At 35.4% G+C, this 23,891-nt stretch overlaps 1 protein-coding gene across 2 annotated transcripts in view; it reads left to right on the top strand.

The window, feature by feature from the left end:
- The window catches only part of LOC130670714 (myrosinase 1-like), an 89,527-nt gene that overhangs the window by 30,003 nt on the left and 35,633 nt on the right, over positions 1–23,891 (top strand). Inside the window, exon 1 of one of the 2 annotated variants that reach the window (XM_057474146.1) lies at positions 23,742–23,884. The exons of the other annotated variant lie outside the window; for it this stretch is intronic. The gene's annotated coding sequence lies outside the window, so the exon portion shown is untranslated. Of the gene's footprint in view, positions 1–23,741; positions 23,885–23,891 lie in introns of those variants that run through there. 2 annotated transcript variants of the gene reach the window in all.

Raw genomic sequence — 23,891 nt, 5'->3', positions numbered from 1 at the left:
CAGGCGATATTTACAATGACGTCGCGAGAGCGTTAGTATAAAATCATCGCGGTTATATTATGCTCGTTGGATATGATATGAGGAAAGAGTCGAGTACAAGTAAAGTTGAGCCGAGAGAAGAAGACTCCCTACTGATTTTACGCCGACTCCACATCTTCATATTATACTCACCACCGTATTTATCCCCTCGAGGGGCATTTAATTTAAAACGTTGAGTTTATACGTCGCTTGTATTCGCTACTTCGCCGGTTAAAAATAAATCTGCTTGTTTGCCAATAAATAAATTATCAATTATTTTCGCTCTTCAATTTTTCAGATGAAAAAAAAAATAAAAATAAAAATAAATTTAAATGACACATAAAAAATGTAGAAAACGAGCAGAGGAAAGTTTAGCTCGAGACAACTCGTGACGACCCTTAGAGCTGACATGAGGGCAACCCTATAAGAGAGAACAGAGAGCTGCATTATAAACCCATGAACCAGAACTAACGGCACCGAGATTCTCTTCTCGCGGGACCAAAAATGGCTCGAGCCAATTAACGTACGTGGCCTTTATTCGTAAGGTCTAACGACTCTCGGGGGGGCTGGAGGTGGTCTGAGGAGGTGAGGTGAGGTATATAAGGTATAGGAGGAGAGACAGGAGACAGAATAGACAAGAGAGTGTCTTGTTGTACAGCATCCTCAACAGAAGCTAAACCAGGAACAGCAGCAGGAGCTGAAGCTGGAGCTGAAGCTGGGGCCGAGGAAGGGGCAAGGGGGAGGATGGAAATGTTGGTTATTCTCTCTGGCGAGTAACCCGTACGAGCATGTGATTTGAATAAATTTAAATAATGCCAAGCTCGAGTGGAACAATGCTAAATCAGTCGTAATTGTTAATAATCGTAATAGCTCTTTGGCTGCGTTGTTGTCCCGGCCTCATCCTTATCCCGTGTTGGTGGCTCTTGTAGCCTGTCCTCGCGTCGTGATCTGGTTACATCGGCAGTGTGCTACCCGTTACCAGGAGAATGCACAGAGCAGTTAGCGTTTGAGTTCTATCTTGTCTTTTATTTGTCGTTTTCTTTTAGATTTTTACCAACCAGCCAGAGCTGAATACTGAGTTGACTCGCGTACACTCGCGTATAGTCGTGGACGCGCGCGTGACCCTCGGTGCTCCTATCCGCCAAAGGAGACGAGAGTGTACCTGCTCTCTCTAAGGCGCTGTACTTTACTGTGCTTACACGGTACTCCTTTTGCTTCCTACTTTCCTCTCGCTCCCCCCGAGTACCTTGCTTGCATCGAATTACACGAGAACGTTTGACTTCTGTTTTCCAAACTCTAAATGTACATTCGCTAATTTATTTTTTTAACATTTTTTATCTCAACTCTTTTAAATATGGGGATGATTCCAAGGTTACTTTCACTTTTACTACCAGCTAGAGTTCAATTAATTATTATTGTGGTTGAGAAATTGAATATTTAGACTTCCGCCATGGGGCGAATTGGGCCATCTTTAATTTAAAAGGAATTTTTTATGACACTGAAATTAGCCGACGTCTAATAATTGTTGGATTTTCTTTTAGATGGTAAATTATAAAAAAAAAAAAATTAGAAAAAATTGCACTTGTGGTTTTTTAAATTTTCTACATGTGCATATTTTTATTTTTTATTTTTTTATAAATTAAATCGTAGAAAAAAAAATCCAAAAATTTTGAATTGTCTGCTAATTTCAAGATCATAATTTTTTTCATTATTATTAAAAAAATAGCATACATCAGATAGTAGAAACAAAATATCCAACAGCGGATTTGTTTATGATGCTATTAATCATTAATGAAGAAAAAAAAATGAAAATATATTACAAAGGATTAATTATCCATAATAGTAATATATAAATAAAGGTATATGATAATATGAAAGAGGAATTATTTAAATCCGTGGGAACATACCGAAGCATCGTCTTAAGATAATACAGACTGAGCGGACACATTTAAACGCGTTTGTTGCAACGTGGTACTTTTCTGGGCCAATTTTTCCATGTGACATCAATGAACACCGCTTTGGGTCTCTTCTCTCCTCATGTTTGTTCTACTCTTGCGGATGCATACACCACGGGCTTACAAACGTTCGCCTTATAAACCGTATTCGCTGCATAGTAGTAGTGTAGTGCGTTTGGTTGAATGCACATCGCGGAGCTGGTGGACAAGCTCGCGGAAGTCGCCGCAAAGTAGTAGCAGCCAGGTATGAACAGCCAGGCATAAGTAGTAGGAGCGAGAGAGTGACCAACAGTCAGCACCAGGTTCACTGGCTAGAGAAGTAAGAAAGAGTACGCGGTAGCAGTTGCAGTAGCCGCCGCTTCCAATGGGAACTGTCACCGCGTGCGTATAGGGTTATTAGATCGGTATCGCCTCGGAGTGACAAGACTGTGAGAACTCACCGTTTGAATTCGCAGCTGAGCAATGAGTAGGCATCCCTACTATATCGTTAACCCTCTCGAGTTCCTCTTTGGTTTATATTCTCTTTCTCTTCTATCTCACTGCCCCCCTACCGTTTCATTCCAATCGTTTGCTGCTTCTTCATCTTTTTAGACTTTTTTTATTCCGCTTTATGGGGATTATATTCTAACCAACAATTTATAACTAACTGCTCACTGACCGAGATTTCTTTACTATACATTATTATTCCATTCAATGCTGAATTTTATCTCTAAATTTTTTTTTTTTTTTTTTATACGTAAATTCCTCAGATTGGATTTCATTCATTGATTTTTTTTATGATAATTTTTTTTCGCCTTTCTCAACATTAAATATTCAATCGAACACAAGGAATAACCATCTGAACTTTTTTATTTTTTATTTTATAAAAAACCAAAGTAGAACTTATTCAATGATTCTTATATGGGTAAAAGTAAAAAAAGGCTCAATTTAATGAAATAAGAGAAATAAATATATATAATAAACAATAACAGACAAATTGCACGGTGACGCGTTTAATTTGCGCAATTAAGTGACAGAACGTGTCTCTGAAACGTATACACGTTCTCTTGAATGGATCAGTATTACACCTTGCACACTCTCACGAGGTCCATATTCGTTTAAAACTCTTGTAAAATACGATTTTTAAAATTTATCGTGTTTTATAGCATTATCACTCGAGCAACCGTCCGGGATCGCGAATAAAAAATACGCTCAAAAGGATTACAGTCTCGTGTCACTTATCCACCGGGTCAACGACTCGTCCACTTTGCTATTATAATCCTTTTTGGTCGCAACAATTACTGAGAATTTATTCAGTTAAAACCCGCCATCTATTTCATTGGCCTTTTAAAAAGTTTCTTTTATCAGTTTGAATTACCAAATTTTTTTTTTTCGTCTCCTTCAACGAGATTTAAATAAAATAAATTTATTACAACAATTAATTATCTACACTGTAAAAAATCCGGAGTGAATTCGGAGTGAAATTAAATCCGAATTCACTCCGCATTCACTCCGCCACTCGGAGTTCCGGAGTTTTGAAAAAAATCACTCCGCATGCGGAGTGAATTGGGAGTTTTTTTTTAGCGGAGTGACGCGGATTTTATTTCACTCCCAATTCACTCCGCTCCGGAGTTTTAATACTTAAATAAATTTATATTAATTTATATGAAACTGCTAAACAATGTGTGTGTGTGTGTGTGTGTGTGTGTGTGTGTGTGTGTGTGTGTGTGTGTGTGTGTGTGTGTGTGTGTGTGCGAGTGTGTGTTTGCGTGCATGTGTGAGTTTGGGTGTGTGCAGATGTTTGTGTGTGCGTGTGTGCAAATGTGTGCATGTGTGCAAATTCGTGCGTGTGTGCAAATGTGTGCGTGTGTGCAAATTTGTGCGTGTGTGCAAATGTGTGCATGTATGCAAATTTATGCGTGTGTGCAAATGTGTGCGTGTGTGTGTTTGATTGTGTGTTTGTGTGCAATTGTGTGCGTGCGTGTGTATGCGAGTGCGCGTGTGTGCCTAAATATGTATGTGCGTATGTGTGTGCATATCAGCTGATCAATAATGTAATACGCAAATTTTTACTTCGATTTTATTATGTGGAGTTATATTTTATTAATAATATTTCCAAAACTCCGCTCCGGAGTGAATTTCACTCCGGAGGGATTAAATTAATAAAAAATTATCTACTCTGCGAAAACTCCCCTGCGGAGTAAATTTCACTCCGAGAGGAGTGAATAATTAAAAATTCATTCACTCCGCATTCACTCCGGATTTAATCCGCATTCACTCCGCGAATTTTTTACAGTGTATTTGTTTAATTGTTTTAATATAATTTGATTTTTAATAATAACAATAATTAAATTTTTGTTATTTATTAATTTATATAAAAATATATATAAAATAAAAATAAAAAAAAAGTCTTTTCTCTCATTCTCAGTCGTTTTATCTGAGGTTATCCTTACAGCTCGTTGAGGATTCTTAATTATAGCACTTTACGATCCAAGTCTCGAGTTCTATCGGTGGATTACGGGCGTTATTTACGGTGCGATAAAACGTTAAGACACAAAAAAGAGAGAGGAAATATATATACATATATTTGTATTAATGTTAGAGTGCGAGTGTGAGAGTAAGAAGAGAAGGTGAATCTTGGATTTGGGTTTTTTGACGGAACGCATATGTGTGATCTCACATTTGGATTTACAGATAGAAATAAATAAACAACGGCTACACTACACTCATTTATAGAGACTACGGTACGCAATCGTGATCGATAGTATTTTATTCGACAGCTCGTATACATATAACAGTGCTGAGGGGTATTATGGTGTTGTTATGTGTACGCAGGTGGGAGAAAGAGACCATGAGAGGAAAGAGCGAAAGGCCAACAGGTTGACTCTAGATCCTCTACTCGGCAAGCTCGTGTCTTCGGCAGTTATACGCGTCCTCCAAAGACACTGAGACACAGGTGACCCTAATGCGGGTGTCGTAACTATTTCTACGTCCCTTTTTATTGCTTTAGAAACTTTTTTTTTTTTTTTTACTAGACAAGAACAAGATGTAATCATTTAAATTAAATCAATTAAATATCTTTACGATGCTTTTTTTATAATTGACATGTCATGGAGACGGGGTAAGGCGGACAGACTAAATAAATTGACCGTAGTAATGTGAAAATAATTTTTGAGTGTTTTGACCTTTTTTCAAATTAATATTGATGAAAAAAAATTTTTATTCGTCTGTCAACATTTTTCTTTACTAATTAACGGTAAACTTAAAATTTATCACGAGTAAAGTCAACTAGACTTTAAGCTTGGAAAAGATTTTTATTTATTTGTCTTCGGTAATTTTTCACAGGATACCGGATTTTAAAAATTATTATACTAAAGATCTAGATAAAAAAAGTCATTAATTAAATTTTTTTTGAATAGAAAAGAACATCATTAGTATATACATGAGAATTTGTAATTCAAATAATTCGTATAAAGAAAAAAAAAAAAAAAAAAAAAAAAACAACATTTGATTAAATTAGAAATAAAATTAGGTTACGAAAAAAATTTTAAATTATTTGAAAAAAAAATTTCTCCATCCTAAATGACCTCAGTGAGCGTCCTTGTCCTTCATAGGAATTTCATCTTGAATCTCTCCGAATACTTGTTTTCACCCAATTAAAGAAATTAAAAAGCCCGACACCGACACCGACACCGACCTGAGACCGCGACCAAGACCGACATCGAGACCGAGACCATCACGTAACTCAGCCAAAACGATATTAATTACGTTCATCTCATAGACATAAATATCCGATATAATCTCGTATAAAGTCTGTGTAAGTTTCCCTAGAGATAATATTATAAAACGAACCTAGGGTTACAGGTCGGGAAAATAACTGAAGAAATGTATTGCGCGCACCAATACCGCACGTATATATATTTTATATATGTATATATCCCACGCGTACGCGGCGCTTCGAGTCGGAAGTCGTCGCGCTCGAGCGGCTCTCTGGCAATAATCGACGTTTCCCTCACTCAGACAGACAGAGACCACAATACATACATACATATATATATATATATATATATATATTTATAAAAGTATGGATACAAAGACGTGGATAAGTGAAAAAAAGAGTCTGAAGAATCTTCTCGGAGAGAAATTCCATGAGAGATGCGATCGTCAGTACATCGTACTTGGAACACGCACGCGTTCGTATCTTCGTCTCTTCCTTTTCCTTCTTATTCTTACGTGGATTAATCTACAAGAATTCTACATGATATTGTACCCCGTGGCCGTGTATGTGTATCACGTATGACTCTACTCCGGGTTCAAAGTTTAACAAAATCAATTTGTTGCTAAAAAATAAAAGCTTACAAGTTTTTTTGATAAAAGTCGAGTCTATGATTGATTCCGGGATTTGAATTAATAAATTGACCCACTAAAAGGTAATTTGAATAATCGAAAAAGTATGTCAAAAAAAAAAAAATATGTACGTAACACGTGTAGGTTTCTAACTGGGAATAATAAAAAAATTTCGCTCTGATTGCCAGAGAGCAAACTGTGTGTGTCATCATTTTAAAACCATATATGTGTAGCCAAAGCAAACCGTTAGGGTTTGTATGATGTTGTGTGCTGTGTGTTGTATAAATCGTTGATCGTGTCGTGTGTGGAGCCCGCCAGCTCATAAATATATCTCGAAAAGAAGTAGAAGTAGAAGAAGTAAAGAAGGATAAAGAAGAATAAGAAGAAGAAGGACTCGAAGTAGAGATGAGAGCAAGTTAATATCGTCCGGTGCGATCGGAGTCGAGATTAAACGCGTTAGAAATTATTCGTATGGGTTTGGACATCAAGCTAGGTCCTCGGGTACTTTGTGTGTGTGTGAGTGTGTACTCAATAGTATCTGGAGGTTGCGCAATCGACCTCGTGACGACCTCCGAGCTGGACACTAAAATGAGTATATATAAATTTAAGCAAAAGGAATTTAAGATGCTCCCCATCTTCTCGATATCAGGTCATTAATTATAGTGACAGTACACCTTTTACATTTTATTTTATATTTATTTTTTTTTATCGGGTTTTTTTTTTATTTTTTTTAAAAACGTCGTCAATGTGATACTGATTACAATCCATTAGGTGATGCGTAGCTATGTTGTGTTACATCAATAACTGTGGCTCCAAAAAGCTTGATAGCGGCAAATTGTACTTTCGAGGTTATTTATTGTCTTACATTTGGGTTTTGTTCCACTTATTCGTGATGTAGCGATACGAGGTGACTATTTTTATTATTTCCTGAGTGTTGGTTCCTTTTAATAAGAATCTTAATGAGAAAGAGTTCAAATTGTAAGTTAGGAAATAAATATTTTTAATTTTTGGCTGACGAAATCTCAAAAGTATCTCAGGGACTATTTGATAAATTTTTTATCTCTTCAAAATTTCTGGAGCTGAATTGATCTCAGATTTGAAGTACAAAAAAATTTGAGCAATGCGGTAATTTTTTGAAAGCTCAAAATGATCGAGTTTTATGAACAGATATATCTATTTAATTTTTTTTATTAATCTTAATAATAACTGAAAATTTTTGGAGGTTAGATTTTGTGGTGGTCAAGTCTTTTCAATGGGTTGATTATTGTGTTGAAGTGAACCAGTAGAATAATTTAATGCGGAGGTCGTTGAGAAGAACTGAAGAGTAGTTTCATGGTCATGGATCGTTTGAATCGGATGGATGATCGGTCTACTTGTAACTCGTGAGAGGCCAACTCAACTGTTGAGCTCCTGGGTCACGAGTTACTCTTTAGTTCGTGTATTATAAAGACGGTATGATGGTAGCTCGGTGGTTTAGTAGCGAGCAGTAGTACGTCTAAAGTTTCTTGGTCATGGTCTTGATGGTATTGAATGCTAAAGTCTATTGAGCATCCGAGGATCGAGGATTGAGGATTGAGTCTACATGAGACAGTAAACCACCGAATGGACTCGCTGTTGAGGAAAGAAAGTAGACAAGTGGATATGATAAAAAGTAAATAAAAAATGTAAAAAACGGTTAGTTGAGGAAGCCAACGTAGCCAAGCTACTTATTCTAGAGGTACAGAGCTCATCTTTACGACGACAGCAGTGTCTTAACTCGTCGTGACGTACCGCTCTTTTATCTTTACATACGAGTTGTTGGGTATGTAGATGAGCAATAGTAGTGGTTGTATGAAGGAAACCGCTCTATTGGTGATCTCGATGGTCCAACAGACTCACGAGCAAGCAACTGTGTGGTAACCGAGTGGAGCCGAGTGAAGGATGAGAGCCGCGGATTTTAAGATCGTTTGTCAATTGCAATGGCCCAGAGCGCCTCGCTCAAATGATGAGATAAAAGACCAGCAAGAGACCATGAGCGATGCTCTGCCCATTTTTATTTAGAGTTTTCTCCTGATCCACTTGACGAGATCGACGACAGAGGGCGTATCGCAGAGAAGATCTCCGAGTCCCTGATATATTTACTGATGTATTAAGAGTTCTGTATTGCTTCTATTTAATTTATTTAACTGCGATCCGGCATTTAAATAAAGCTATTCAATTACGAAATCCTTTTATTTTTACTCAGTTTATTCATCATTTTTTTTTTTTCACTGATCTGATAAAAATAAGCCAACGTAGAAAGTAAGAGGGAAGACGGTCACCTCAACACTTCAAGTTAATTTTAATTTTTTTTTTCTATTTCCAAAAGTAATTAATTAAATAATTAAGGGAGGAGGGGGCAGAGTGGGCCCCTGGGGGCAAAGTAAGCCCCTTAAAATTTTCAAAAAATATGGGGGCAAAGTGGGCCCCTTAAAATTTTCTATATGTCAATAAATTCGGACGGATAATAAGCTTATCGAAATTTGTTATGTAATGAAGGTTAAAATAGACCACCAAAACTGTTCATTAAATATAATTTATGAAGAAAGTCAAAGATAATAAAATTACGTTTTAAAGTTATATCGCAGCAGACTATTAAAATGATTTTTTTATATTATTAAATTACAATTGTTTTATAGTTATTTGCAATTATCACACGTGTAAAGACTAAAAAATATCAAATCTGAAATTTTTTGGAGGACCCACTTTGCCTCTAATTTTCGATTTTTCAATTTTAATGGACGCAACACAATGAAGTGAAAATAAGTATCAAGGGTCTAAAAAGAAGTAAATGCGTAAAAAAATGAATGATATTATAATTATTTTCCTTAAGGGGCCCACTCTGCCCCCCTCTCCCCTACTGGTTAGCAACTTTATATATTTCTGCATTATAATTAACAAAAAAAAAATAAATAAAATTTAAATTGTCTTAAATAATTATTTCTTCTTTGAATAGTTGAATATTAAGTCAGGGTCGTGATGTTTCAGAGGCCACATACCATAGGGATACACCGGGCTCGGGAGGTAATTGGAGCGATCGGCACTTGTTTTCACACGGCACGATCACGAGTCTACATGCTATTTAATATATATATATATATATATATATATTGCCCGTAAAAGAGCAGGAGGCGGGAGGATAGTTGATAGTCAGATGCATACACGGTCATCTTCTGTCTTGCTCGCTCTCTTCTATTCTCTTGGTCCGCGTGGTGTGATATGACCAGAGCACTCTCATTACCTGACTCTGCTGTGTTGCACACATATGTGTATGTGTGTGTTATGCAGCATGTGTAATGTAGACTGGAGTGTACAACCACCGATAATATAATAGTGGGGCGAGGGCCGTATGTTACGCGTATAGCCCTTAACCCTTCTCTTACACTTTAAATAGGTTTTGTAAGTATTGCAGGTACACAGAACACACCGCGGATGGCAAAATATCCTCGTTATGCTTATCTAAACGAATTACGAGACCACGATACTAAACTCACTACACCGACATAACATCATACCATCATTTTATATATTATTATATCCTTATATATTATTGAATTCATAAAACCTCTCATCGACAATATTTGATCTCGTTAAGATTTCAAACGCATGGTTATTCACATCAACTATCCTCATATTTTACTCGAGTCATAGATCGCCGCACGCCTAATTGGACATTACGACCTGACTTATTCTCATAAAAACCTTTTTAAACTATCACTGAGTTTTATTAATTAATTAATAAAACAAAAATATATTTTTTTGGTAATTTTAGAAACTCTAAAAAAAGTCCCTTTGGGAAATAAAAATTTGGGTCATTAAAATTCGTTATCGGGACGATAAATCTCAGTAATAAACGTAAAAGTAAATTTATTGGATTTAATGAATAGAATAAAAGTATCGAGAGTTTAATGGAAGGACTTAAACCTTGGTAACCTTTTAAAAAATTTAAAAACAATATTTTATAGTTTAAGATGGTTATTTTCTCCTGGTTAAAACGTTAGTTTTATTTATGAATAGATAGTTTATATAATGACGGTGTCGTCTTGATCGTCTTCTCGTCAATATTAAATGAGAGAGAGGGGGCCCGGAAGCGTGTAGAGACTCGTGCCGATCGATGGCCGAGATCGATAACTATCGATGCGCCGGATAAGACCCTGAGATTCACGACACAGGCCAATAGAGATCGACCTGTCCTCATCTTTACTCAGTACCGATTTATCTCCCTTTTTATATATTTTTAACTATCTTACACGTTTTAACAAACTCATCATCCTTGTATCTATATCTATATATAGATCTGTCTGGTGCAGTCTACATTGAGAGCAAGAAGATATAAACACGATTGGTATCGGTATCGGTATCGATATATCAGTTTGGTTATAAGCTGAGCGCGATAACGGGAGAAGAAAGAGCGTGAACAGGTCGCGCCGGCACTCGGAAGATTACAAATGTGGCGATGACCCGGGGATGATCTTTATCCAGGGTCACGTGGACGTTCCAAATTATATAGAGTGAGTTCTCGGGCTCGCTGGCCGACGTTGTCGTCGTGGTTGGTAAATAAGCTATGCTGCATCTAGCAGCATGTGAAGGCACTGGGGTCGGATGCCCAGGCTAGTGAGACTCTGAGGATAAGAGAGATGATGATGATGATGATGGTGGTGGCGATGAAGAAGGAGAAGAAAAAGTGGACGTGATCTCGACGCTCTCATCGCCTGCTTCTACTTACAATCTCCAGCTCTGTCTACTCTCTGCCCTCAGACAAACATATCCGCCACCTGCTCATCACCTTGACCCCAGACATCATTTCCTCAGCTTTGTAAGACGAGCCTTCACAAAAGAGTTATAATCTCAAGTCAATCCCTTTTTATTTAGTGTTATTAGATATTTATTCCACTTTTTTCTTCTTCAAGGATCGAGTTAGAGCAAATGATAAAGACAATGAGAACTTATGTTTCTTCCCCTAGTAGAAATGATATCGAGTTTTTAGCCAGTAACTGGCCAGTTTTACTAGAGATCGAGCAAAACATGGCGGCTTCAGTGAAACTATCAATTTTGAATATTGAGGTTATCAAGGGTTATAAAAAATTGTCAAATAAAATAAAAATAATGTTAAATAAACGATATGACATAAACGTTTAATTTATATTTATTTATATTATGAAATAAATAACATCATTAGATTAATAGAATAACAACAATAAATCTGACAATAAAGTAATTATTTTTAATTGAAGAAAATTAAAATATATTTTGTGAAATATTTCCACGTTAACATGCACAAATTTTAATTAATTCACCCTGTTTTTTAATATTTTTTAAAACAACGACGCGTACAGGTTAACAGAAAAAAATAAACAGACACACACACTAGTAAAGGTACAGTGTCGGTGTGACCAATGTTTATGACTTAGTTGTAGGTGGCGCGATTTCGAGTTTTTACTCGATATCACTGGCCAGTTACTGGTTTATATCGAGTGAAAACTCGATTATTTCTACTAGGGTCAGAGTGGAGTAGAAAAAAAATTCTAATTTTTTATTTCCTCCTGTGATGAATTTAAAAATTTTCTCGCCCCATTTATTTTTCAGCTGCCAGATGGATTTTTTTTTCGCTCATTTAAGGAGCATAGAGAAATCAGGAAACTACGACGAGTATTTTGTTATTTGCCAGAGGGTTAACATTTTGATAGACTAAATAATAGCACATGATAAAAAATATAAATCAACTAGTTGAGAAAGATCATGGTGATGATAAGTCAGCGAAAGTTAATGACTTCGAGTCCCGAAAAGATGCTCGTGCGGATGCGTCGCATTCTTTAATTTTTAAAAACCCCGAGCTGTATGTCATCGAATAATCTGGATGGCTGATATCTCGAGCAAGGGAATGTCTCAACGAGATACTTTATTGTCTTGTATGGAGCTAGTCGTGTATGTGTAGATGTGTATTCGCGGGGACAGCGAATTTAATGTCGCTACGAGTGGCTCGCAGCAGGTATAAAAGACCTCCATGTTCACGAGGTACCATAAGGTACACCCGGCAGATATGAGAGTCGTCCTCGGGGGATATATATGTGTGTACGCGAACCGGGGAATCCCTGCGCTGTTTCTCTATAGAATTCCTTGATCTACATACACATTTATCAAGTGGTTCGAATGCTAGATATTTTTGGTTTTTTTATTTCACCTGCTCGGACTCAACCGCGATATACACCATCACGGTTAGATTCTTATCGCCCTGATCCTGGTATCTTCTTTATTTTGTACCATCTCTAGCTCGCTGCTCTCTCGTGACAAACGATTTTATGGGGAATGAGACGTTAGCTTTAATGGTGTAAAGTCCGAACATTTTTTTACATTTTTTCACCCCGTGGAAGAAGACAATTTTAATTATCGCCGCGATAAAAAAATGTAAATGCTTTAAATAATTTCCGATAAATTATTTCACTCCACAATTAGCATCAATAAATATTGATATGAATGGATAATAATAAAAAATGTAAATATTTATGTGTATGTAAATGAAATTTAAAGTAATGCAGATGTGTAATTACGCCCGCGGGCGTTGAACTCGTTAGCAAAAAAAGTTTAAAAAAAAAAAATAATAGAAATAATATATCGCAATCTACATATGTCAATTTTCATTGTTACCATAAACCCGTTGTCACTCATACATGATATATCCAGGTGTTTCGCATCTATTAGAATAAAATTGCTTACGGTGATTTACAAACGTAGGCTGCACAGCCAGCAAACGAATTAAATGCAGTTTATAAGAATAATAACAACAACAAGAGTCCAAGTGGGCGTCGAATCAAATTCACCGGTTTTTATTCATTATATTTTTATTTAATACTTGCACACATTTATATAAAATGTATAAGGGTATAAGTGTATAATATTCATCAGAAGTGTATCCAATTTCCTCTCGTCCAATCTGTTGCTCGAGCAGATATACAGACATAGAGGCATAGTGATAGCAATAGTAGTAGAAGTAATAGTAATAATAATACCAATAATAACAATAATAATGACGAGTAGACACACGGAGAGTAGTAAAGGAGTAAAAGGAGTAAAAGAGTACAACAGAGAGAATCTGCTCAAGTGTTTGACTGGCACGAGTACAGGATTAAAACCCAGACTGTATGCCAGCCAGAGAATAGAAAGATAGAAAAAGAGAGAGGAGTCGGAGAATAAAAGAGAGGACGCGCGAGAATGCCCTCATGCGATTTGCATCTGGCGCTTGTTAGCCGACGTAGAGCGATTTTCTCGAGGGCTATGAAAAATCGATCTAACCTCTTCTTCTTCGCCACCATCCTCTCTTCTCATCTCTTCTTACTTACTCTTATTATTATTATTATTGTTATTATTGTTATTATTATTATAATACTCTTTTATTCCCGTCCCCAGCCTTGCCTCGACTAAAAAGACTCTCTTGTACTTGCGCTTATATTCTTACGACTAGACCAGCATAGGATACGAGTGCCGGTCGCGCTCCTCTCGCGCTCCCAAGCTCCCATGCTCAGCCAGATAGGATAGCCATCTGCCTCCAAGAGTTACGACACCTCTCTCATACTCTTTTCTATTCTACTGTGTTCCCGGATGACGAGCTCGAGCTGTAAATGCGTGTTTTTTTTTCCTTTTTCTTTTGCCATCCATCCTGCTTCGTTATTTTTTTTTCACGCTGGCATTCAAATTCCAGAATAGTTTTTTATAAAAAACTTTTACTCGAAATTGTGTCCATATTTATGGTTAAAAATACTTAGCGTAATTAATTAACTGCTGGTGATACTAACAGACGTGAATTTAATTTAAAATCTTCTCATTCCATTATGAGCCTGATGAAACACTTTATCTGTATAAAATATATATATAGTATATATCCAGGCATATAAAAGTAATCTACATTAAATGAGGCAGAAATAAAATAAACATGAAAAGGATTTTCGAATCCCTAAAGTAAAGTATTATTGCGAGAATAAACCCGCCGTGTGGAGTCCAGTCAGGGATTTCTATGGACACCCATCCACTATAATACGACCGAGAAGAAGTGCCGCTATCTACGTACCCGTGAGATAACTAAAACGCTTTTGACACCTCGCCGCGCCTGGGACATAAACCGTTGCGATAGGCTAGAATAAGACCAAGACCAAGACCAGCTCCAGCTCCAGCTCCAGCATCACCATCAGAGACAGAACAAAACAAAACAACTTGAATAAATAAAACAAAGAGCTATAAAAGTGAATATAAAAAGGCAAGGCACTCTTCTCGGGCACTCTTCTCACCTGCATACACTGTTACCCGCGATACACACCGAGCTCTGATCCACTCATCTCATCCTCTCTCTGCCTGCTACACAACTCTCGCAATGTCGATTAAGTCCGCGTTCATAATATAATAGATACCTGTAATGCCCTCGCAACACGCATTGTCCATCCATAAGCGTCGAGGTAATTTGCTTCCCGTGATTGGGACCACCGAGCATGTGTCGAGATACTAACAACCCATGTATACTGATTGTTCTTATTATTATTATCATCATTATTAGTCTACATATATTACTTGCCAACCAACACATTTACGTCCATTTAAATTGCTTCGAGAAAATTCACTATAAAATTAGATAATTCCATTTTTAGATATCACCGTTTTTTATTTTATTTATTTCACGACCAAATCCTTTTTTTTTAATTAACAATTTTTTCCCACTGGCCACTTTGCCCCCGACCCTGATCCGAGCCAAATATTTATTTCGAGCCTTTCGTCGGCTAATCGAGCACAGCCGAAAAAATAAACACCGTCTAATAATAATCAGCGAACGCTAATGCATTTGCTGATTGAGGGAGCAGTAGAGAGAGAAAAGATGGTTTTTGATACGAATCTGATCGTCGGCTCTGCTGGCGAGTCAAAAGGGTATCGATGTCGAGGTCGGGGCGCAATCTTGCCGATCACGAGACAGTAAATCAGCCGCTTAGCACTCGGTATGTATATGTACATGTATATATTGTATACATATATAAAGTTGGTAAATAAACGGGGGAGGATATACACACTGAGTACATTCAAATGCATAGATATACATCCAGGGATTTATATAAATCGAGGAAAATGATCGGGTGAAGGCTCAGCGTGGCCTTCGATCCGCGATCCTACATCTACCAATCAACACGATCTGCACTTTACTCCGCGCTTTACTTTATTCACCGTAATCACATGATTGTTCAATTACCTTTTTTTTTATTACTCTATTCTCTATCCATTACTGTCCCACTTACATTTGTCACAATTTATATATATATATATATATATATCTACCTTTAATCTCATTCTATTCAATTTTATTCAATTCGATTATATATACATATTATTGAATCCAAGCACTTTGTGCGGAAGAAAATGTTATTAATGTGGGTCACCTTTGTAATCATCATTTCATTGCACTTCTCATTCCTTCTCTTCTCTTCTCTTCTCCTCTCCTCAAGTTACTTATATTATTATTATTTTTATTATAACTCAGTAAATCTAAAGTCATTACTATGAAAACTACTCATCGCTACCAACTATTACTACCACTATTACTCACCAATGTTTAATTTAATAGCAGTGACAGTGACGGAGCACCAAATCGTCCTCTGCTCCATCACCAGCACTAATTTCTTAATAAAAATAACATTAGCGTCCTCAATACCCGAGCGTCTCTCCGGTGATCCAGCTCGATCCGAGTATATCTGAAACAACAAGAGTTAAAAATCGCAGGAAATAAATATTTTGTCATGGATTAAATGCGCGCGGCTCTACAGAGTGTTGACCGTAATTATAATTATTAAACAACTTAAAGAGCTCCTCTAATGAAATAACTTTTTTAGGGGCATGAATAAAATATTTTCGACATTTATCATAAATAAATCTATATTAATTCACCAGCGTGGAATTACGTGTCAGGTTTCTTATATTTTTTATTTATATCAGGAAAAATGTTAAAAGGATCGTGTTATATTGAGGCCGTTGGTGCTCAGTAAAAACTAGTAGCGGTATCTTATATAGATCCTTTTCTCTTTTAAAATCAACATGTTGCGGAGCATTTACCCTTGATAGTTTATTCTAGTTTTGCGTGAGTGTAGATAATGTGTGTAAGATAGTTTGTTTAGCCGTTTTTATGATCGTCTGAGCTCCAGAAAGAGAGAAAGAGAGAAAGAGAGAGAGACCAGGGCATCACGGCTTTGTGCCGGTCGGTGTCACAGATTCGCCGACGAGGACGCGGGGAGCTTCGCTAATAAGCCCCAGTGCACTTGTGCCATTGGTGTACTGCAAAGTAAGTAAAGGATATCTCAGAGCTTACGATACCGAGCGAGACAAGTGAGATTATGTATTGCGCGGGATGGCTTTATAGAGCCGGCTCACTGAGCGAGAGAGCTGCCCAAGTTAACGCGCATTACACGCGCCGTAGGTTCGGATAATTGGCAAAGGCTGTGTGTTGGCTTACTTGTTGCCTCGGTTTGCCCTTACGTCCATGGAGAATGCCAAGACGAATCGCTCGAGATCATTCTCGGAAAAGATATCTTTTAATGTCATTACATTTTATTTTTACTTACGTTCATTTACTATTTTTCGCGCGTTAAATGTGAGAAACCTTTTTTCCGATTTTTTTTACCGACCGATTTCCGTCACTCATTTCCGCTAAAATAATTATTTTATCATTTTAAGGGGAATAGCCACTGTGAAATTTAAAAAAAAAAATTTTTTTTTTTTTAAATTAAATCAAAGTGTATATGTTCAAAAATGTGTATCTAAAGTTTTATATGAAAATTCCGAATATTTTTCAAGTTATAGTCATTTTTGTGACAGCACGTCAACTGACCGTTGCATCGACTAAAAACTTTGAACGCATTTTTCTCGAAACTATTTTTGAACTGGTGGCATCTGTAATTTGTATAAATATCAACCGATTCGCAACTTTTTTTTTTGCCGTATTCGTCTATTTAGTAGCTAAAGTTGCACGTAGGGGATTTTGAAAATTTTGATTATTAAGATTTTTTAAGGCTGTTTGAATCCAAAAAAATGAGAAAAAATAACAAAAAAATTTTTAATATGTCGCCATTTTTTTTCAAATCCAAATTTTCAAAATCCCCTACGTGCAATGATAACCACATGCATACAGATTACAACGCCGTTTGGTTTTTTTGTTTCTGATAATCCGTTTTTGAGTTAGAGATGACACCGTGGTGGGGGAAATTTTTTTGTTGCTGCACAAAAATGCTTATAACTTTGTAACAACATGATATTTTTTAATGAAAATTTAGGAGAATTATCTTCAATGTATACTTCATAAAACAAAAAAAATTCGATCCCCAAATTCCTTTATTATTCCAGTCAAAAAATTCCCAAAAATCACGTATTTTTTCGATCCTCACAGTGGCTTTCCCCTTAATGAAAGTCAACTTTAAATTTTTTCAAAAGTTAGAAATTTAATGGTCGCCATATTGAGAAACTCTAACTACCACCTGGGATTCTTGATGACTTTTTTCAGCGTAAAATATTAAATAAAAATGGATTATTTATTTTTTATTGCTTTTAAAAACATGTAGTTTGAATAATTAATGAACTTTAGCGATCAAAAGTTTAGTTATAAAATAGCGAATTCTGTAAACAGGATTTTTGGATATCTATAAAATAAAATTGGCAAAAGTAATAAAGATTTTTGGATAACAATAAAAAATGTATTAAATAGACACCGGGTTGTCTAGAATAGATAAAAGTAAGTAATTGCAACATCGTCGTAAATAAATAACCAATAATTTCGTAAATAAAATAGTAATTTAAGTTGTACACATAGAACTGGGCAATTTATCGTGATACAAATGGAATTCAACACATAAAAAAATTCCCGGCCAAATAACCTGGACGTTAATGTATATCTATATCTACACATATAAATATATATGAGTGTGTTATTCTGAACGAAACTAAGAACGTTAGTTTTACGATTAGAGAAAGAACCTTAACGACCTCAAGTTGATCGTGCGATTTACAATCCCGCGATCCCCGGACGCGATTAAATGGTGAGAGCCCACGTCCATTTCGAGAAACCCACATTTTGCTTTTTTAACTTTTATTTATCTCATTCTATTTGGTAATTTTTATTTTTTAGTTCCTCATATTCGCACTCTCGTGTGAACACTCGGTTTTAAACGTTTTTTTTTACCAAATAAATATATCAATATATATACATATAAATAACAGATTTTTAATTTATTGATTTAGTTTATTAAACGTATCGAAATAAAATTAAGACTGAAAATCATATTTAGTATGTATTTATTTAATTTTTTCTTTAAATTGTATATAAATATTCAAAAATCTCCATATTAATGATTTCAAGTGGGTTAACACCAAATAATAATAATAAATGGTAAACGACATATATATTAAAATTGGGATTAACAAAATTAAGAATGAGAGTAATGTATTGGCGACTAAAACGATAATTAACGATCGGGATGTATCTTATTATAACGGGTTTGTAATATTTTTTAATCGAGAATGAGAATAAGAGACGAATAAGGCTGCCGGTCGGTGAGCCAGCGAATCCGAAATTAGAGCCCGCTTTATTCAGATATTTCGAGATTGGTCATAGACTATCACTATCACAAACACAACCTTTGATTAATAGATAAATTATTCCGCTAAGTAGATTTTATATCTAAAATAAAATATCTCTAAATCGTATAAAGTTATATTTATAAATAAAAATATTCAGTCCATTTGCATCTCATCTTTTTTGATAATCTACCTGAGGATTATCAGCCAATTTATTACACTTGAATTAATAACTTTTTTTTTCCTTTATTTATTAATTAAAATCATTTTATTATTTTAAGGTAAAAGTCTTTTTTTTTAAGCGAAATAAATTTTTGCCAAATATGAGTACCGGAGAATATTAGCCGAGGTCTAATAATTTTTTGACATTTTTCAGTACAATAATTTATAAAAAAAAAAAATATTCAAAAAAATTGAACTGGTAGTTTTTTTAATTCTCTACATGTGCATATTTTTAGTTTATTTTTTTTTAATTCGTTTGTTGATAAATAAAAATCAAAAAACTGTTAATTGTCTATTAATTGATGAATGTGAATGTAGCAGACATCAGACAAATTTGAAATTACAAGTAATTAAAAAAAAAATATTTATCAAAAATGCACTTAATAATTTTCAAATTTTTCAAATGAGCATTTTTTAAAAATTTAATTTAATTAATTATTTACTCTACTTATTAATAATTTTAAATTTGATGATACTGAAGTTAGCAGACGTCTAATAATTTTTGGATATTTTTTAGACGATAAAACATAAAAAAAAAAATATTTGAAAAAACTGCACCTGTAGTTTTTAAAATTTTCTACATGTGCATATTTTTATTTTATTTTTTCGCAATTGATTTGTTGAAATACGAAAATTCAAAAATTTTTAAATGTCTGCTAACTTCAGGATCATTTAAATTTGTCTGACGTCTGCTACATTCACACTCATATTAACTTCAGGATCATAGAGTATTTAATAATCTTTAAAATAACTTAGATAAAAGTTATCATAATTTGATAATAAATATAATGGTAAATGATATAGATGGTGTATTGAAATAAAATGACTGGTACCGTGAGAATAGAATTATTTAAAATAATAAAATGGGAGTGAAACGAAAAAAGGTAGTAGAACAATGTAACAATACTGCAGTGTAATTCGATTGATAATAGTCAGTGGGCGAGTGGACCAACGGAGCATACGTTGTATGTTAGGTGTGCATAGAGGGTATAGAGTGTATTAGTATAGAGTGGATGTAAGACAGCGAGCTAGCAGAAAGGAGTAGAGGCTTAACAGCGTGTCTCCAAAAAACGGGAATTACCTTGTTGGTTACGTCGTCGGTCGTACCGTCTAAGTATCAAGCAGGAGAACTACAAGGGTATTATCTGCCTACGCCCGTGTCAGCCGACATGGGCTTCAATGAAAGTCTATACAGACATACTCAGTCTATAAAGACTCTACATAACAGCGAAAAAGGGTGACCCTTAATGATCTACCCACGAGGATTCTACCATTCATCCGGTTCCTACACTCTGCTATCATATTTTAATTATTTTTAAATTATATAACGTCGATAAAAATATATATGAAATCAATTTTTCACGAGTTATTTTGTTGTGAACTTTAATATAAAATCACTGATTATAAATATTTATTAAAAATATAAAAAATTATATGGAGGTCAAAATGAGTTGATAAATCTTACTCGATATATATATATGAGTTTAATGAATTTTTTACAACGTAATTTATGTTAAGTGTAACAAAACAAATAAATAAAATATGAAGATGGAAATTTTCTGTTAATGACGTCGATGAGAGACAAAAACTTGAACAAATAAAAGGACCTTGGCTCACTGATTTGTGATCGAACCAGAAGCAAAAAAATGAGATCAATATACAATATGTGTTGTGTATCACGAAACGTCATGTAGAGACACCGGAGAGTTCGAGGACAAGGTCTCGGGACTCTGATTCTTATCCATTTAACGGCGTAATTAAAGCCGGATTTTTTACAGGACTGATGTGCTGGTTTAGGTAAATGGAGAATAGAGCCAGGACGGAGGGAACTGCGGAGAGAAGAGAGGAGCCAGTTGGAGTTTGGACGACAATCGAATCGGTAACAAACGGCGAGATACGGTCGGTTAGACGGCAAGAAGAAGTTTAAAGCTGCTTACGCGAGAAGACCACACACGCCGAGTGTTGCCGTTCGAGATCAGCTCATGGGACTCTGGTGTAGAATGAGTCGCGGGCGGGAAGAGGAAGAGGAAGGAGCAAGGAGCCAACCAGAGGAAGACCCATACCAGAGATCACGCGGTCCCAATGCATGGGTAATGTTTCTTTTAAGTGCGAACACAAATTGTAACTGAGACGATCCTTTGAGCTCTATCTGTACTCTAGCCTCGGATCTCCTTTCAAAAGCCATATATTTCAATTCAATATTACTACTCTCGGTTCCTTAATCTTCAAATATTATTTTTCTCAACATTGTCATTTTATTTATTTTAATCCCACACTCCGAAATTCATAAACATTTCAACTAATTGCGCCGTCCAGCTCCACTTAGTTGCCCATAAAAAATTTTATTTCTATTTCTTTTTAATCTCGACTACTCATCTTCACATTTGTTAAAAAAATTTTTAATCCCCCATCTCTGTTATTTTAGAATTAAACTAACAAAATATATTTTTAATCTTCAAATCCCTCATTTTATTTTATTAATTAATTTTATACTCCAGCAGCTATCCATTTTTTTTTTTTACTAGCCCGCAAATGTAGATAAGACTAAAAAAAAATATCCAATGGAATGTTTTTCACAACCAAAAGTATCTACCCGAGTCGAAATTTAGAGCCTATATAGGTCCCTCTAGCCCTAAATAGATCCGATTTAGAGCCCTGTAGTCCTGTAGCTCCGACTTTGAACCCGGAGGTCCTAAAATTCACTGAGAGGTCCGATTTTGAGCCTTCAAGTCCGACAATATTAGTCCCGTAATAAATTTCGATTCATTATAATTGAATAATTTATGATGATTATTATTACAATAAACCAGGTCTTACAGGCCCTAAATCGGACCTAATTTTAATTTTCATCAGGTCCTAGATTGAGCCCGCAAGTGCCGAAAACGGAAATTTGTAGCACCTCAGGGACCAAAATCGGACCTAATTTAACATAGAAACAGACTCTATTTAGAGCCTCCAAGTCCGAAATAGGTCCGACTTTAAAAGGCTCTAAATGGGCTCCAAATTTCGACTCGGGTAGAGTGACACCAACAGCAGATTTATCAGCCAAAAAATAAAAAAAAATTAATTCCATAAAAATTGAGAACGTGATTTGAAGAGGTCGCTCTTGCTCTCTGATCTCTATTACAGTCTGATAGAAAATGTCTTTGAGTATGTGCGTATGGATCTCGACGCATTAGCGCTTGCGAACCCAACGTATAGTTGGTTCCAAGTTACTAATACATTTATGCGCATACGTGATAGAGCAAAGAGTAAAGAAGGGAGAGAAGGGAGAGAAGTAGACGAAGAAGAAGAGTGCATAATAAGAAGAGTTTACAGAGTCACACACTCCTCAGATCCTCAGATCCTCAGTTCTCTTATGCACATTATAACCTACTGCTCGGTCTCTCACGGACGTTACGTACCATAGCATCTCTCACACTCAATTCTCTTGCACGCATGTAATGCCCCAGAGTATATATCTGTAACTGCCGGTAATACTCGGCAATTAGGAGTTTAATCCGACATTCCACTCGGCTATTCGCAAATATAAATACGTTTAACACAGACCGTACTCTCAAACCTGATTTTTAAATTATTATTGTCCACGTGACACTTTGCTCTAAAATTAAATCTTCGGTTTTATTTTTTTCCGCATTAATTAACCTGATTATTATTATCATCCGCTAAAAATATTATTTTTGTCATGATATTTATTTATTTTTTTTTAGAGCACACCAGTAGGCCTTGGGATACTCACTCGACTTATCTTTTGTAATAAATTTAAAAATATTATTTCTGAACCAAAGTAATTAAATATTAATAATTAAATAAATTACCCACTTAAATAATTAAATAAAAATTCATTAATATCATGCAATTAAATAATTACTGGACATACTCAATAATTAGGCAATAAAATAACATTTTATTTTTTATTATCGCGATATAAATAAAATTAATTTATATCATTTTTATAATTTATAAATAATAAATAATAAATAATTATAGATAGGGTTTAAGTTTACATCTAAACCTTCGTTTGATTGACCCAAGGACGGGAGAGTGCGTTACAGTATTTACGTAATAAAAATATTATTTAAAGATGTGTGCATGTGCAATGTGTCATTACTGGAGATAACTATCGGTGTTTTAATGGTAATCCAGGTAACCGATCGATACGATAGGAGGCAGATGAGTAGAAAGAATGTAAATTTGTATTTTATTTAAAAAGTACCGGCAATAACTCACAGCAAAATGTTTCATCACACCCTATTAATAACGAAATAACAATAAATGATATTTATAAAATTGATATATTAAATAACAAAATTTTTTTTTGAATTTAGCGGTTTATCCAGAGGATCTATTGGAAAATAGTATACAGAGAAGACGCATTCACGAGATTCCGATGTGTATCACGGGGAATCGTGAAGCTATTTGAAACGGCGAGGATGATCCCGAGGGCAAATTCCTTGCTAACGAGTGATCGTAGGATTTTAGCATTCAAATATAGCAGCTTTAGTAGACGAGACATTTATTCGTTTGTTCGCTCGTCTTCTGGTGTGTGTAAGTGTGCAAGTGTGTGTGCCAATGTGTGGATGTGTAGATGTGTGGATGTTGATTTCACTTGTGCGACTGAGTGTTTCAGTTACGAGCACTGCGAGGCCGCGAAAGGACGCCCGCGCGTGTTACACATTGTCCGCGTAATTAGTCACGAGTCCTCGTCTTACTATACTCTGTATCTACTGTGTCTTGTCATGTCGTCGTAATAGGTGAGTA

Source organism: Microplitis mediator, chromosome 7, assembly GCF_029852145.1.
Source record: "Microplitis mediator isolate UGA2020A chromosome 7, iyMicMedi2.1, whole genome shotgun sequence".
In the NCBI taxonomy this organism is placed as follows: domain Eukaryota; kingdom Metazoa; phylum Arthropoda; class Insecta; order Hymenoptera; family Braconidae; genus Microplitis; species Microplitis mediator.
The sequence above is the reverse complement of the archived record's forward strand: the minus strand, read 5'-3'. Positions and strand labels throughout refer to the sequence as shown.